Source organism: Vicia villosa, unplaced genomic scaffold (assembly GCF_029867415.1).
Source record: "Vicia villosa cultivar HV-30 ecotype Madison, WI unplaced genomic scaffold, Vvil1.0 ctg.000011F_1_1, whole genome shotgun sequence".
In the NCBI taxonomy this organism is placed as follows: Eukaryota; Viridiplantae; Streptophyta; class Magnoliopsida; order Fabales; family Fabaceae; genus Vicia; species Vicia villosa.
This window is the reverse complement of record NW_026704941.1, coordinates 615,555-634,737: the sequence shown is the minus strand read 5'-3', so window position 1 is coordinate 634,737 and position 19,183 is coordinate 615,555.

Here is a 19,183-nt window from a genome sequence, read left to right as displayed (position 1 = left end):
CCATAAGATAGGGGAACTCACTGAGATTTAGTAATCTCATCCCATTCCTCTTATTTTTTTTCAGATACCATGCAAGATTGGGTTTTGCTAGATGCTTGGATCAAGAGCCTTGATCGGATGTCGTAAAGGCCGTGCCTAATCTTTTCTTCCGCTGTATATTATTATTACTGTGTAGACATATTCATTGTATACATCTTTGAGATGATTTATAAATGTATACGATTTATGTCATTGTTCTTGGCTTTTGTTAATACTCAGTACCAGTTATTAATATTTTACTGATATGATTCTAGACGCATATTGGTAGGGTATTATAGTTGGTATCAGAGCAGGTCGACCCTCGACCTAGCTGTGAGGCATCATTAGAAAACCTCCTTCTTCCTCATATGTGTGCGTTGCTAGCTCGATTCTATTGTCATGTTATTCAGTTGTTGAACTTGATTAACTCACCAACTGGGTACGTAATAGGCAGGATCGTGGCAGAGCTGCCACGAGGACGCTTTAGCCCCGAAGTGACTCATGTGGTAACAGAAGTCTAATAAGGATTTGTGGAGAATCGTCGGGCGTGGATAATGTTGCATATGAAAGATAGTTGCGATAATAGTCTCCATGGGAGAGGTCAAGAGAGTTAGAGTTTCCAAAACACCTTCTGAGACAAAGTGAACCTTCCAAACGAAGTGTATATTAGATGAATTAGTTGAAGTGGTAGAAGCCGGTTAAGTTGGGAGAATGTTGGGATTGTCAGACATAAGAAGAGAAATTGTCACAGAATAGTTGACACCCCAACTGTTGTGGTAAGGCCTAAGACGACTAGAATTCCAAGACTTTGATTGGATGGAGTGAACCTTCTCTGGAATCTCTATAGTAGTGAAGTAGATCCATGAAGCACCTGAGTAGGAATGGAGTAAGGGAATTTCCTGATGGAGCTGAGCTTGAAGCCATTATGAATTCATTACTTGATCATGATGCTAGTAGCAGACATAGACTGAGAAACGGTTGGATGGAAGACTTGGGGAGTCGGACAGAGATATTGGATCTTTCTAATTGCTCTGGCTTGAGCAGAACTGGGATGAACAAAAGGTTACACTCCGACTCGTTTCGGTGTACCTTAAGATGTGGGTAGTCATCTAGTGAATGGTGGATAAAAGAGTGGAAGTAGTTATCTCCAATTGGGGAAAATCAGGAATATCGGATTGAGTGGAGGAAACTACTGCATCTCCTTGTCATTCTAAAATGTGCGAGTCCTAGAACTACGCTAGGCGGTAACCGAGTGGATGGATATGCAGAGTGCAGTAATCCATGTTCCCTGCTGGTTGTGAATCATCTAATCCCGAGTGAAGTCGTAGAACTACGCTAGGTGTTGGGTACTTAGATGAATTGAACTAAAGGTTGTCTAAAACAGCGGTAGGTTGAATGTAATATATGTTGGGACTGAGGGAGTATTTGTTATATTAATCTTTAATCATTTTTAGTTATATTTGATTATATAATGAGATATTAGTAAAATAATCAAAATAAATAATTAGCTAAATTATTCTCAAAAATAAAGAAATATTTTATTTTTAAAAAAAAAATCTTGAAGTACTTTGATGGATTTAATTGCAATAAAATTTAAGTTTAACTCTATAAGATTTAGATATTTTATTATATTTTTTTGTTATTTTTATTGAAATTTGACACGAGACTATTTAAGCCTTAGGAATTATTGAATGGTAAAAACTATGAGAAAAAAGGAAATGCAATGACAGTGTAAAATATTTTCTACCCGTTTATATAAGAAAAAAAAAAGGTAATACTCCTTACCCCTTCAACAAGGAAAGAACAAGGTTTTTGACAATGTGAAGCTGCATAGACAAATTTGAAAAGTAGCCCGATATGATAATGATCCTAGTCTGGTCAGACTCCTTAGTGCTTATAATTAATTAATCAAATCACATTATTTTTAATTAATCAAATCACATTAAAATAATTTAATATTCATACTTAACTCATTCGCAACCAACTATACGATGATCATCAAATTGGAATTTGTCAAGAAAAGATTTTTTCTATTACTAATATAAAATCTGATAAAAATGTTCATTACGAGGAAAATCAATTCAAGAAGGCAACATTGAGTTTTTGGTCCAATAATTAAAATTAGAGATGATGATAATCACCAGTTTGTTTTTGAGGTTCCATTTTATCAAAGTGTCATAGATGGATGGGGATGGATATGACTTTCAACAATCAAAATTACACAAAATCATATCAAGTAATCTTGCATGCATAATCATATCATCATTCAACGCTTTACTATTGCATTAACAGAACAAAAATCGACTACTGACAAAACGTGAACGCTAAAACATTAATACCTATTCAAAACACTCATACCTAATCAATTCAGTCAATTAAGTAAACAAAATAAGTTCTAACCTAATCAATTATCTGTTCCATTAAACAAAATTATAGATAAAAGAAAGATGCAGAAAAGTGTTCCACGAAATTGCTTTCACTGATGTTCATGTTTTCAACAGAAACAAGAAAGCAAACCGAGTGAAAACACAAAAACAACGAAGTCGAACGGAGAGAAAACACAATAACAACGAAAGCACAAGCAGAGTGTGAGAGAGACTCACTTCTATTTCAGTTTTAAAGGGGCATTTTCAACTTCTCCATCCACACACACGCCAAAATGGTTATTGAATTTTTTATCCTTTCGTTTACACGCACTAGGATCGTTTTAGAATGATGCGCTAAAGTCATTTGATACATTTTTCTTTTCTTATTTACCTGGGCTTTTGCACAAAGAGAGTAAATAAGTAGTATACTTAAGATATAGAAAATTCTAGAAACTGGTGCACCAAGGACAAGTAACAAACTCCTACTCTTACGGTAATCACGCGCTTTACCATACCACGCGCTAATGAAAAACTTTTCCTTTTGTTTTTGGATAATGGTAACATGTTTTTTTAGTTTTTTTAGTAATAACTCTTTGTGTTGATTTCCTTAAATATCAAACTACATTATTTTTTCAAATAAAAAATAAATTGGATTAGACCCAACCAACACTATTACTAGCTCCTATTCTATATTACAAGCATGTAAGGATGCACCAATTACTTTAAAACTTGCTTCTTCTTTTTTTCTTGTCTTTAATTATGTAATACAACCTGTGTCCCAAAATATAAGAGAAAAAACAAAAATCAAACTTATTAAGAAAAATAAAAACATAATAATTTGGATAAAGATTTTTTGTGGTTTTCTTGAATCAATTGTGTTGGAAAGAAGTAAAAATAATTCTAATAGATTGTTAATTATAGAAAAATTAAGAGAGAGAGTAAATTAAATGCAGTTTGGAGTTAATTTTACCTTGAAAAAGATAAAAGTTAATTTTTTTCTCTTATATTTTGGGACAAGAAAAATGTTTTTTCTGTTATATTTTGGGACTGAGGGAGTATTTGTTATATTAATCTTTAATCATTTTTAGTTATATTTGATTATATAATGAGATATTAATAAAATAATCAAAATAAATAATTAATTAAATTATTCTCAAAATTAAAGAAATATTTTAGTTTTTTTAATTTTTTTTGAAGTACTTTGATGGATTTAATTGCAATAAAATTGAAATTTAACTCTAAGATTTAGATATTTTATTATATTTTTTAAGTTATTTTATCGAAATTCGACATGAGACTATTTAAGCCTTAGGAATTATTGAATGGTAAAAACTATGAGAAAAAAGAAAATGCAATGACAGTGTAAAATATTTTCTACACGTTCATATAAGAAAAAAAAAGGTAATACTTCTTACCCCTTCAACAAGGAAAGAACAAGGTTTTTGACAATGTGAAGCTACATAGTCAAATTTGAAAAGTGGTCTGATATGATAATGATCATTCAACGCATATTCATATCATCATTCAACGCTTTGTTATTGCATTAACAGAACAAAAACCGACTACTGACAAAACGTGAACGGAAACATTAATACCTATTCAAAACACTCATACCTAATCAATTCAGTCAATTAAGTAAACAAAATAAGTTCTAACCTAATCAATTATTTGAACCACTAAACAAATTTAACAATAAAACTAAGAAATGAATCCTCACCTGATTCCAAGCTGTGAGATATTGGATCGAACTCTAGTATGGTCGAAGGGTAGCTTCTTGGTTCGACAGTTCGATAGAATTAAGCATGAAGTCGAAGGTTGCTCACATGCTGGTGTCGAAGTGTGCATGCTGTAGTCGAAGATGGGTCTAGCATACAGATGTCGAAGATGCTAGGGTTGTTAGCATGTTAAATTAGGTTTTAGTGTTTAAACTCTAATTTGTTAAGTTAGCTTGTTTATTAAGTTGGCTTGTGTAATGGGTCTTGCTGAAAAAGCCCATTAGTTAGTATGTTAGGTTTTATTATAAATAGCATACTAGTCTCTCATCATTGCTAAGCTGCAAATCCTAATTTAGGGTGAGAGAGGTTATTTGTTATTCTTGAAACTTGTAATCTTGTTTTAAGAGAAAGTAAAAGAATAGCAGTTATAACCAATTCTTGTGTTCTTCTTCTCCTCTCTAATTCCCTATTATACTTTGTTATTGGTATCGTTTTCACAACAAATTGGTGCGGTGAGCGTGGAGAAGATGCCTTCAACAAAGTATGAGATTGATAATTTCACCGGAGTGAATGATTTCGGTCTGTGGTGCTTGAAGATGAAAGCCCTACTGGTTCAGCAGGGTTGCTTGGAAGCGTTGAAGGGAAAGGCAGCCATGAATGCAGAATTGACGGCAGCAGAGAAGACGAATATGATCGAGAAAGCACACAGCGCAATTTTGTTGAGCCTTGGTGATAAGGTTCTCCGGCAAGTATCAAAGAAGACGACGGCATCAGGGTTATGGGTGAAACTTGAAAGTTTGTATATGACCAAATCGCTGGTAAATCGACTCTACCTGAAGCAAGCTTTGTATTCATTCAAGATGATTGAAGATAAAGTGTTGGCTGAGCAGTTGGATATGTTCAACAAGCTGATTCTTGATCTTGAAAATATTGATGTGAAGATCGATGATGAAGATCAAGCGCTGTTACTATTGTGTTCTTTGCCTCGATCACATGCTCACTTCAAAGAAACTCTCCTGTATGGAAGGGAGTCCCTGACGTTTGAAGAAGTTCAATCAGCCTTGTATTCTAAGGACTTGAATGAACGAAAGGAGCATAAACCTTCGACTGTTGGTGAAGGTTTGGCCGTTAAAGGAAAAGTCTTGCGAAAGGATGGTAAGTTTGACAAGAAGAAAGGCAAAAGCCAGTCGAAGTCTTACAGTGGCGAAGCATCTGGCATTCGATGCTATCATTGTAAGAAGGAGGGTCACACAAGAAAGGTGTGCCCTGAACGCCTGAAAGATCATGGAGTTAAGGATAATGGCAATGCAGCCATTGTTCAAGATGATTTCGAATCATCTGATGTTCTTGTGGTTTCAAGCAATGACTAGAGAAGAGAGTGGATTATGGATTCAGGTTGCACTTGGCACATGACTCCAAACAAAGACTTGTTCGAGGAATTATGTGATCAAGATGGTGGATCAGTATTGCTGGGAAATAACAAGGCTTGCAAGATTACAGGTGTTGGATCTGTGAGGTTCAAGCTCCATGATGAGTCAATAAGGTTGTTGACTGAAGTCAGGTATGTTCCTGATTTGAAGAGAAATCTACTTTCTCTTGGTGAATTCGACAAGAAAGGATATGTTTTCCAAGGAGAGAAAAGTATCCTAAAAGTCATGAAGGGTTCGAAGGAAGTCTTGAGAGGCTTGAAGAAACAAGGCTTGTATACCCTTGAGGCTGAAGTTGTAAGTGGTTCGACAAATGTTGCATCCATGATGCTTTTGTCGAAAACAGAAATCGGGCACATGAGATTGGGCCATGTCAGTGAAAGGGGTCTGGTCGAATTAGGGAAACAAAATTTGCTTGGTGGAGACAAAGTCGAAAAGCTGAAGTTTTGTGAACCCTGTGTACTTGGAAAATCTTGCAGAGTGAAGTTCAACAAAGGCAAACAAAGAACACATGGATCCCTTTTATTATATCCATGCTGATCTTTGGGGGCCTGCAAGGTGTCCATCATATTCAGGAGCAAGGTATTTTCTATCCATAGTAGATGATTATTCTAGAAAATTATGGGTATTCATCCAGAAGACTAAGGATGAAACTTTTGAGAATTTCAAAAGTTGGAAGACTCTGGTTGAAAATCAGACTGGCAGAAAGGTCAAGAGGTTGAGAACCGACAATGGCCTTGAATTTTGCAATGAGGCATTTGACAGTTTTTGTGCTGCCTCTGGTATTGCAAGGCACGGAACTACTGCAGGTACTCCACAGCAAAATGGTTTGGCTGAAAGGTTTAATCGAACTATTTTGGAGAGAGTCAGATGCATGTTGACTAGTGCGGGGTTAAAGAAGGTGTTTTGGGCTGAGGCTGTTTCGACAGCAACATATCTGATAAACAGATGTCCTTCGACAGCGTTAGATATGAAGACACCAGAAGAAGTTTGGTCGGGACATCCATCAGATCTCGACAAACTGAGAGTATTTGGCTGTGTAGCCTATGCTCACATTAGGCAAGACAAGGTCGAACCTAGAGCTCTGAAATGCATGTTCATGGGATACCCTGAAGGAGTCAAAGCTTATAGGCTATGGTGCCTAGAGCCAGGTCACGGGAGGTGTATCACCAGCCGAGATGTAGTTTTCAATGAAGCTGAAATGGCTTTTAAGAAAACTGTTGATGTTGGTCGAAGTACAGAAACATCTGACGAAGAGCTGGAACAAACAGAGATTCCTGTTGAGGTGGAGCATGTTGATGCTGAATTGCATATCCCTGATGAAGTCGAAGAAGAAGCAGAAGATGCTGAGGAAATTGAGGAAACTGTCTATGACTACCTATTGTCAAGAGATAGGTCGAGAAGAGCCATCAAGCCACCTCAGAGACTTGGATATGCATATCTTATAGCTTATGCCTTAATCTCTGCAAGTGAGGTTCTAGACGAAGAACCTAGAGACTATAAGGAAGTTATGAGAAGTCGAAATAAGACTGAATGGCTGAAGGTCATGGATGATGAGATGAAATCTCTTCATGATAATCATACTTGGGAACTGATCAAGAAACCTGACGGGGCAAGGTTAGTCAGCTGTAAATGGATTTTCAAAGTTAAGGAAGGAATTGAAGGAGTGACATCGAAAAGATACAAGGCAAGGTTAGTCGCAAGGGGTTTCACTCAGAAAGAAGGTGTCGATTTCAATGATGTGTTTTCTCCTATTGTGAAGCATAGGTCCATTCGAATGTTGCTTGCCATGGTGGCACAGTTCGATCTTGAACTGGAACAGATGGATGTGAAGACTGCGTTCTTGTTTGGTGATCTAGATGAAACGATCCTGATGAGGCAACCTGAAGGGTATGTCGAAAAGGGGAAGGAAGATTATGTGTGCAAGTTAAAGAGATCTTTGTATGGGCTGAAAAAATCTCCTCGACAGTGGAATAGGAGATTCGACAAGTTCATGGCACGCATAAGTTTCATTAGAAGTCAGTTCGACCACTGCGTTTACTTCAGATTTCGACCTGGTAATTCATTTGTTATTTTGTTGCTTTATGTGAATGATATTCTCATAGCAAGCAGCAATGTTGAAGATGTAATGAGGGTGAAGGATGAACTCAATAAGGAGTTCGATATGAAGGATTTGGGAGCTGCTTCCAGGATTCTTGGAATTGACATTCGAAGAGATAGAAAGAAGTCGAAGTTATGCTTATCTCAAGAAGCATATCTACGGAAGATTCTCGAAAAGTTTGGTATGTCGAATTCGAAGCCAGTTGTGACTCCAACAAACCCTTAATTCAAGTTGAGTATTGATCAGTGTCCCAGTACTGATGTCGAAAGAGCCTATATGAATAGCATCCCATATGCTAATATAGTTGGTTCTTTGATGTATGCTATGGTCTGTACTAGACCCGACATAGCATATGCAGTAAGCCTTGTAAGCAGGTACATGGCGAATCCTGGAAAGGCTCACTGGTAAGCATTGAAGTGGATTTTAAGGTACATAAAGGGGTCTCTGAACAGAGTCCTAATTTATGGTGGAGCCTTAGGTGAAGATAGTAAAGCAGCGATCGAAGGATATGTCGACTCTGATTATGCAGGTTGTATGGATTCCAGAAAATCTATTTCTGGATATGTTTTCACTATGTTTAGCACAACAATTAGTTGGAAAGCAACACTTCAGAAGGTTGTTGCTCTATCAACCACTGAAGCGGAGTATATTGCCCTAACTGAAGCTGTGAAAGAAGCATTGTGGCTTGAAGGTTTTGCGAAGGAGCAGAAACTTCAAGGTCGAGGTATCACTGTTACATGTGATAGTCAAAGTGCAATACACCTGTCGAAGAATTCAGCCTATCATGAGCGAACTAAGCACATTTATGTGAGACTACATTTCGTTAGAGGAGTAATTGAGCGTGGAGAAGTTCAAGTGCTAAAGGTTTCGACTGAGGATAATGCTGCTGATATGATCACCAAGACATTGCCGAGTTGCAAGTTTTTCCACTGTATGCAGTTGATAAAGCTGCATGAAGAAAGCGAGTTTGTTCCCTTGATGTAGAGTTAGATCCAAGGTGGAGATTTGTGAGATATTCGATCGAACTCTAGTATGGTCGAAGGGTAGCTTCTTGGTTCGACAGTTTGACAGAATTAAGCATGAAGTCGAAGGTTGTTCACATGCTGGTGTCGAAGTGTGCATGTTGTAGTCGAAGATGGGTCTAGCATGCAGATGTCGAAGATGCTAGGGTTGTTAGCATGTTAAATTAGGTTTTAGTGTTTAAACTCTAATTTGTTAAGTTAGCTTGTTTATTAAGTTGGCTTGTGTAATGGGCCTTGCTGAAAAAGCCTATTAGTTAGTATGTTAGGTTTTATTATAAATAGCATACTAGTCTCTCATCATTGCTAAGCTGCAAATCCTAATTTAGGCTGAGAGAGGTTATTTATTATTCTTGTAAACTTGTAATCTTGTATTAAGAGAAAGTAAAAGAATAGCAGTTATAACCAATTCTTGTGTTCTTCTTCTCCTCTCTAATTCCCTATTATACTTTGTTATTGGTATCGTTTTTCACAACACAAGCTTTTTTCCAACAACTTGCTCTCGTCAACACTCCTCTCCGTCGAGAACTTCTTCTCCGCCCCCTATAACTCAAATTAATCAACACTTTTCTTTAGAGACTTCATCTCCGCCGCCAGCAACTCAGATTCATCAACACTCTTCTCCTTCGAGAAATGCTTCTCCGCCGCCGGCAACTCAGATTCATAAACAATTTTCTTCGTTGAGAACTTCTTCTCCACCGTTGGAAACTCAGATTCACTAGCACTTTTCTCCAGAGACTTCTTCTTCACCGCCGACAACTCAAATGCAGAAAAACATTCCACAAAATTGCTTACACTGATGTTCATGTTTTCAACAGAAATAAGAAAGCAAACCGAGAGAAAACACAAAAACAACGAAACCAAACTAAAAGAAAACACAAAAACAGCGAAAGCACAAATAGAGTGTGAGAGAGACTCACTTCTATTTCAGTTTCAAAGGGGGCATTTTCAACTTCTCCATCCACACACGCGCCAAAATGGTTATTGAATTTTTTAACCTTTCGCTTACGCGCACTAGGATCGTTTAGAATGACACGCTAAAACATTTGATACATTTTTCTGTTCTTATTTACCTGAGCTTTTGCACAGAGAGAGTAAATAAGTAGTATACTAGAGATATAGAAAATTCTAGAAACTTGTGCAACAAGGACAAGTAAAAAACTCTTACTTTTACGGTGATCACGCGCTTTACCATACCACGAGTTAATGAAAAACGTTTTCTTTTTGGATAATGGTAACATGTTTTTTAGTAATAACTCTTTTGTGTTGCTTTCCATAAATATCAAACTACATTATTTTTTCAAATAAAAAATAAATTGGATTAGAGCCAACCAACACTATTAATAGCTCCTCTTCTATATTACAAAAATCACACTTATTAAGAAATGTAAAAACATAATAATTTGGTGTAAGATTTTTCGTGGTTTTTTTGAATCAATTATGTTGGAAAGATGTAAAAATAATTCTAATAGATTGTTAATTATAGAAAAACTGAGAGAGAGAGAGAGAGAGAGAGAGAGAGAGAGAGAGAGAGAGAGAGAGAGAGAGAGAGAGAGAGAGAGAGAGAGAGAGAGAGAGAGAGAGAGAGAGAGAGTAAATTAAATGCAGTTTGGATTTAATTTTACTTTGAAAAAGATAAAAGTTAATTTTTTTCTCTTAGATTTAGGGACAAGAAAAATGTTCTTTTCTCTTATATTTTGGGACAGAGAGAGTATTTGTTATATTAATCTTTAATCTTTTTAGTTATATTTGATTATATAATGTGATATTAAGAAAATAATCAAAATAAATTATTCTCAGAAATATTTTATTTTTTAAAATTTTTTTTGAAGTACTTTGATGGATTTAATTGCAATAAAATTGAAGTTTAACTCTAAGATTTAGATATTTTATTATATTTTTCAAGTTATTTTTATCGAAATTCGACATGAGACTATTTAAGCCTTAGGAATTATTGAATGGTAAAAACTATGAGAAAAAAGGAAATACAATGACAGTGTAAAACATTTTCTTCCCGTTCATATAAGAAAAAAAAAGGTAATACTTCTTACCCCTTCAATAAGGAAAGAACAAGGTTTTTGACAATGTGAAGATACATAGTCAAATTTGAAAAGTAGTCTGATATGATAATGATCATTCAACGCATATTCATATCATCATTCAACGCTTTGTTATTGCATTAACTGAACAAAAACCGACTAATGACAAAACGTGAACGGAAACATTAATACCTATTCAAACACTCATACCTAATCAATTCAGTCAATTAAGTAAACAAAATAAGTTCTAACCTAATCAATTATTTGAACCACTAAACAAAATTAACGATAAAATTAAGAAATGAATCCTCACCTGATTCCAAGCTTTTTTCCAACAACTTGCTCTCGTCAACACTCCTCTCCGTCGAGAACTTCTTCTCCGCCGCCTATAACTCAAATGCATCAACACTTTTCTTTAGAGACTTCATCTCCGCCGCCAGCAACTCAGATTCATCAACACTCTTCTCCTTCGAGAAATGATTCTCCTCCGCCGGCAACTCAGATTCATCAACAATTTTCATCGTTGAGAACTTCTTCTCCGTCGTCGGCAACTCAGATTCATCAGCACTTTTTCTCCGGAGACTTCTTCTTCACCGCCGACAACTCAAATGCAGAAAAACATTCCACAAAATTGCTTTCACTGATGTTCATGTTTTCAACAAAAATAAGAAAGCAAACCGAGAGAAAACACAAAAATAACGAAACCAAACGGAGAGAAAAAACAAAAACAGCGAAAGCACAAACAGAGTGTGAGAGAGACTCACTTCTATTTCAGTTTCAAAGGGGGCATTTTCAACTTCTCCATCCACACACGCGCCAAAATGGTTATTGAATTTTTTAACCTTTCGCTTACGCGCACTAGAATCGTTTAGAATGACACGCTAAAACATTTGATACATTTTTCTGTTCTTATTTACCTGAGCTTTTGCACAGAGAGAGTAAATAAGTAGTATACTAGAGATATAGAAAATTCTAGAAACTTATGCAACAAGGACAAGTAAAAAACACATACTCTTACGGTGATCACGCGCTTTACCATACCACGAGTTAATGAAAAACGTTTTCCTATTGTTTTTGGATAATAGTAACATGTTTTTTTTTAGTAATAACTCTTTTGTGTTGTTTTCCATAAATATCAAACTACATTATTTTTTCAAATAAAAAATAAATTGGATTAGAGCCAACCAACACTATTATTAGCTCCTCTTCTATATTACAAAAATCACACTTATTAAGAAAATTAAAAAACATAATAATTTGGTTTAAGATTTTTCGTGGTTTTCTTGAATCAATTATGTTGGAAAGATGTAAAAATAATTCTAATAGATTGTTAATTATAGAAAAAGTAAGAGAGAGAGAGAGAGAGAGAGAGGAGAGAGAGAGAGAGAGAGAGAGAGAGAGAGAGAGAGAGAGAGAGAGAGAGAGAGAGAGAGAGAGAGAGAGTAAATTAAATGCAGTTTGGATTTAATTTTACCTTGAAAAAGATAAAAGTTAATTTTTTTTCTCTTGTATTTAGGGAAAAATAAAAATGTTTTTTTCTCTTATATTTTGGGACAGAGGGAGTATTTGTTATATTAATCTTTAATATTATTAGTTATATTTGATTATATAATGTGATATTAAGAAAATAATCAAAATAAATTATTCTCAGAATTAAAGAAATATTTTATTTTTAAAAATTTTTTTTTGAAGTACTTTGATGGATTTAATTGCAATAAAATTGATGTTTAACTCTAAGATTTAGATATTTTATTATATTTTTTAAGTTATTTTTATTGAAATTCGACATGAGACTATTTAATTCTTAAGAATTATTGAATGGTAAAAACTATGAGAAAAAAAGGAAATGCAATGGCAGTGTAAAATATTTTCTACCCGTTCATATAAGAAAAAAAAAGGTAATACTTCTTACCCCTTCAACAAGGAAAGAACAATGTTTTTGACAACGTGAAGCTACATAGTCAAATTTGAAAGTACCCCCCGATATGATAATGATCCTAGTCTGGTCAGACTTCTCAGTGCCTATAATTAATTAATCAAATCACATTATTTTTAATTAATCAAATCACATTAAAAGAATTTAATATTCACACTCAACTAATTCGCAACCAACTATACGATGATCATCAAATTGGAATTTGTCAAGAAAAGATTTTTTCTATTACTAATATAAAATCCGATAAAAAGTTCATTGCGAGGAAAATCAATTAAGGAAGGCAACATTGAGTTTTTGGTCCAATAATTAAAAGTAGAGATGATGATAATCACCAGTTTGTTTTTGAGGATACATTTTATCAAAGCAACATAGATGGATGGGGATGAATATGATTTTCAACAATAATAATTACACAAAATCATCCCTAGTAATCTTGCATGCATATTCATATCACCATTCAACGCTTTGTTATTGCATTAACAAAACAAAAACCGACTACTGACAAAACATGAACACTGAAACATTAATACCTATTTGAAACATTCATACCTAATCAATTCAGTCAATTAAGTAAACAAAATAAGTTCTAACCTAATGAATTATTTGAACCACTAAACATAAATAATGATTAAATTAAGAAATTAATCCTCACCTAATTCCAAGCTTTTTTCCAACAACTTGCTCTCGTCAACACTCTTCTCCGTCGAGAACTTTTTCTCCATCGCCTGTAACTCAAATTCATCAACACTTTTCTTTAGAGACTTCATCTCCGCCTCCAGCAACTCAGATTCATCAACACTCATCTCCATCGAGAACTGCTTCTCCGCCGCCGGCAACTCATACTAATCAACAATTTTCTCCGTTAAGAACTTCTTCTCCACCGTCGGCAACTTAGATTCATCCTCACTTTTCTCCGGAGACTTCTTCTCCACCGCCGAAAACTCATGCAGAAAAACGTTCCACGAAATTGCTTTTATTGATGTTCATGTTTTCAACAGAAACAAGAAAGCAAACCGAGAGAAAACACAAAAACAACGAAACCAAACTAAGAGAAAACACAAAAACAGCGAAAACATAAACAGTGTGTGAGAGAGACTCGCTTCTATTTCAGTTTCAAAGGGGGCATTTTCAACTTCTCCATCCACACACGCGCCAAAATAGTTATTGAATTTTTTATCCTTTCTCTTACGCGCACTAGGATCGTTTTAGAATGATGCGCTAAAATCATTTGATACATTTTTCTTTTCTTATTTACGTGAGCTTTTGCACAGAGAGATTAAATAAGTAGTATACTAGAGATATAGAAATTTCTAGAAACTTTTGCAACAAGAACAAATAGCAAACTCCTACTCTTACGGTGATCACGCGCTTTACCATACCACGCGCTGATGAAAAAACTTTTCCTATTGTTTTTGGATAATGGTAACATGTTTTTTTTAGTAATAACTCTTTTGTGTTGCTTTCCTTAAATATCATACTACATTATTTTTTCAAATACAAAATAAATTGTATTAGAGCCAACCAGCACTATTAATAACTCCTCTTCTATATTACAAGCATGTAACGAAGCACCAATTACTTTAGAACTTGCTTCTTCTTTTTTTCTTTTCTTTAATTATGTAATACAACCTCCATCGCAAAATATAAGAGAAAAAACGAAAAATCACACTTATTAAGAAAAGTAAAATAATAATAATTTGGATGAAGTTTTTTGTGGTTTTCTTGAATCAATTGTGTTGGAAAGATGTAAAACTAATTCAATAGATTGTTAATTATAGAAAAAGTAAGAGAGAGAGTAAATTAAATGCAGTTTAGATTTAATTTTGCCTTGAAAAAGATAAAAGTTAATTTTTTTCTCTTATATTTGGGGACAAGAAAAATGTTTTTTTCTCTTATATTTTGGGACAGAGGGGGTATTTGTTGTATTAATCCTTAATCATTTTTAGTTATATTTGATTATATAATTAGATATTAATAAAATAATCTAAAAAAATAATTAATTAAATTATTCTCATAATTAAAGAAATATTTTATTTAAAAAAAAAATTGAAGTACTTTGATGGATTTTATTGCAATAAAATTGAAGTTTAACTCTATAAGATTTAGATTTTTTTTAAGTTATTTTTATTGAAATTCGACATGAGACTATTAATGCCTTAGGAATTATTGAAGGATAAAAACTATGAGAAAAACGGAAATGCTATGACAGTGTAAAATATTTTCTACCCGTTCATATAAGAAAAAAAGTAATACTTTTTACCCCTTCAACAAGGAAATAACAAGGTTTTTGACAATGTGAAGCTACATAGTCAAATTTGAAAAGTACCCCGATATGATAATGATCCTAGTCGAGTCAGACTCCTTAGTGCCTATAATTAATTGATCAAATCACATTATTTTTAATTAATCAAATCACATTAAAAGAATTTAATATTCATACTCAACTCATTCGCAACCAACTAAACGATGATCATCAAATTGGAATTTGTCAAGAAAAGAATTTTTCTATTACTAATATAAAATTTGATAAAAAGTTCATTGCGAGGAAAATCAATTCAGGCAGGCAACATTGAGTTTTTGGTCCAATAATTAAAAGTAGAGATGATGATAATCACCAGTTTGTTTTTGAGGATCCATTTTATCAAAGCAACATAGATGGATGAGGATGAATATGATTTTCAACAATCAACATTACACAAAATCATCCCTAGTAATCTTGCAACGCTTTGTTATTGCATTAACAGAACAAAAACCGACTACTGACAAAGCGTGAACACGGAAACATTAATACCTATTCAAAACACTCATACCTAATCAATTCAGTCAATTAAGTAAACAAAATAAATTCTAACCTAATCAATTATTTGAACCACTAAACAAAAATAATGATAAAATTAAGAAATGAATCCTCACCTGATTCCAAGCTTTTTTCCAACAACTTGCTCTCGTCAACACTCTTCTCCGTCGAGAACTTCTTCTCCGCCGCCTGTAACTCAAATTCATCAACACTTTTCTTTAGAGACTTCACATCTGCCGCCAGCAACTCAGATTCATCAACACTCTTCTCCTTCGAGAAATGCTTCTCCGTCGCCGGCAATTCAGATTCATCAACAATTTTCTTCGTTTAGAACTTCTTCTCCGTCGTCGACAACTCAGATTCATCAGCACTTTTCTCCAGATACTTCTTCTCCACCGCCGACAACTCAAGTGCAGTAAAACGTTCCACGAAATTGCATTCACTGATGTTCATGTTTTCAACAAAAATAAGAAAGCAAACCGAGAGAAAACACAAAAACAACTATACCAAACTTAGAGAAAACACAAAAACAGCGAAAGCATAAACAGAGTGTGAGAGAGACTCGCTTCTATTTCAGTTTCAAAGGGGGCATTTTCAACTTCTCCATCCACACACGTGCCAAAATGGTTATTTAATTTTTTAACCTTTCGCTTACGCGCACTATGATCGTTTAGAATGACACGCTAAAACATTTGATACATTTTTCTGTTCTTATTTACCTGAGCTTTTGCACAGAGAGAGTAAATAAGTAGTATACTAGAGATATAGAAAATTCTAGAATCTTGTGCAACAAGGACAAATAAAAAACTCCTACTCTTACGATGATCACGCGCTTTACCATACCACGAGTTAATGAAAAACGTTTTCCTATTGTTTTTGGATAATGGTAACATGTTTTTTTTTAGTAATAACTCTTTTTTGTTGCTTTCCTTAAATATCAAACTAGATTATTTTTTCAAAGAAAAAATAAATTGGATTAGAGCCAACCAATACTATTAATAACTCCTCTTCTATATTACAAGCATGTAACTAAGCACCAATTACTTTAGAATTTGCTTCTTTTTTTTTTCTTTTCTTTAATTATCTAATACAACCTCCGTCGCAAAATATAAGAGAAAAAACGTAAATCACTCTTATTAAGAAAAGTAAAAACATAATAATTTGGAATAAGTTTTTTGTGGTTTTCTTGAATCAATTGTGTAGGAAAGATGTAAAAATAATTCAATAGATTGTTAATTATAGAAAAAGTAAGAGAGAGAGTAAATTAAATGCAGTTTGGATTTAATTTTGCCTTGAAAAAGATAAAAGTTAATTTTTTTCTCTTATAATTGTGGACAAGAAAAATATTTTTTTTCTCTTATATTTTGGGACAGATGGAGTATTTGTTATATTAATCCTTAATCATTTTTAGTTATATTTGATTATATAATGAGATATTGATAAAATAATCTAAATCAATAATTCATTAAATTATTCTCAGAATTAAAGAAATCTTTTATTTTATTTTTAAAAAAATTGATGTAATTTGATGGATTTTATTGCAATAAAATTGAAGTTTAACACTATAAGATTTAGATATTTTTTTAAGTTATTTTTAATGAAATTCGACAGGAGACTATTTAAGCCTTAGTAATTATTGAATGGTAAAAATTATGAGAAAAAAGGAAATGCAATGACAGTGTAAAATATTTTTTACCCGTTCATATAAGAAAAAAAAAGGTAATACTTCTTACCCCTTCAACAAGGAAAGAACAAGGTTTTTGACAATGTGAATCTACATAGTCAAATTTGAAAGTAGCCCGATATGATAATGATCCTAGTTTGGTCAGACTCCTTAGTGCCTATAATTAATTAATCAAATCACATTATTTTTAATTAATCAAATCACATTAAAAGAATTTAATATTCATACTCAACTCATTCGCAAACAAATATACGATGATCATCAAATTGGAATTTGTCAAGAAAAGATTTTTTCTATTACTAATATAAAATCTGATAAAAAAGTTCATTGGGAGGAAAATCAATTCAGGAAGGCAACATTGAGTTTTCGGTCCAACAATTAAAAGTAGAGATGATGATAATCACCAGTTTGTTTTTTAGGATCCATTTTATTAAAAGCATCAAAGATGGATGGGGATGGATATGATTTTCAACAATCAAAATTACACAAAATCATCCCTAGCAATCTTGCATGCACATTCATATCATCATTCAACGCTTTGTTATTGCATTAACAGAACAAAAACCGACTACTGACGAAACATGAACGCTGAAACATTAATACCTCTTCAAAACACTCATACCTAACCAATTCAGTCAATTAAGTAAACAAAATAAGTTCTAACCTAATCAATTATTTGTACCATTAAAGAAAATTATTGATAAAAGAAAGATGCAAAAAAACATTCCACGAAATTGCTTTCACTGATGTTCATGTTTTCAACAGAAACAAGAAAGCAAACCGAGAGAAAACACAAAAACAACGAAACCGATCTGAGAGAAAACACAATAACAACGAAAGCACAAACAGAGTGTGATAGAGACTCACGTCTATATCAATTTTAAAGGGGGAATTTTCAACTTCTCCATCCACACACGCGCCAAAACGGTTATTAAATTTTTTATCCTTTCGTTTACACGCACTAGGATCGTTTTAGAATGATGCGCTAAAATCATTTGATACATTTTTCTTTTCTTATTTACCTGGGCTTTTGCACAAAGAGAGTAAATAAGTAGTATACTTAAGATATAGAAAATTCTAGAAACTGGTGCAACAAGGACAAGTAACAAACTCCTACTCTTACGGTAATCGCGCGCTTTACTATACCACGCGCTAATGAAAAAACTTTTCCTTTTGTTTTGGATAATGGTAAGATGTTTTTTTAGTAATAACTCTTTTGTGTTGCTTTCCTTAAATGTCAAACTACATTATTTTTTTCAAATAAAAAATAAATTAGATTAGACCCAACCAACACTATTACTAGCTCCTATTTTATATTACAAGCATGTAAGGATGCACCAATTACTTTAGAACTTGCTTCTTCTTTTTTTCTTGTCTTTAATTATGTAATACAACCTCTGTCCCAAAATAGTATTTGTTATATTAATCTTTAATCATTTTTAGTTATATTTGATTATATAATGAGATATTAATAAAATAAATAAAATAATTAATTAATTAAATTATTCTCAAAATTAAAGAAATATTTTATTTTTTAAATTTTTTTTGAAGTACTTTGATGGATTTAATTGCAATAAAACTGAAGTTTAACTCTAAGATTTAGATATTTAATTATATTTTTTAAGTTATTTTTATCAAAATTCGACATGAGACTATTTAAGCCTTAGGAATTATTGAATGATAAAAACTATGAGAAAAAAGGAAATACAATGACAGTGTAATATATTTTCTACCCGTTCATATAAGAAAAAAAAAAGGTAATACTTCTTACCCCTTCAACAAGGAAAGAACAAGGTTTTTGACAATGTGAAGCTACATAGTCAAATTTGAAAAGTAGTCTGATATGATAATGATCATTCAACGCATATTCATATCACCATTCAACGCTTTGTTATTGCATTAACAAAACAAAAACCGACTTCTGACAAAGCGTGAACGCGGAAACATTAATACCTATTCAAAACACTCATACCTAATCAATTCAGTCAATTAAGTAAACAAAATAAGTTCTAACCTAATCAATTATTTGAACCACTAAACAAAAATAATGATAAAATTAAGAAATGAATCCTCCCCTGATT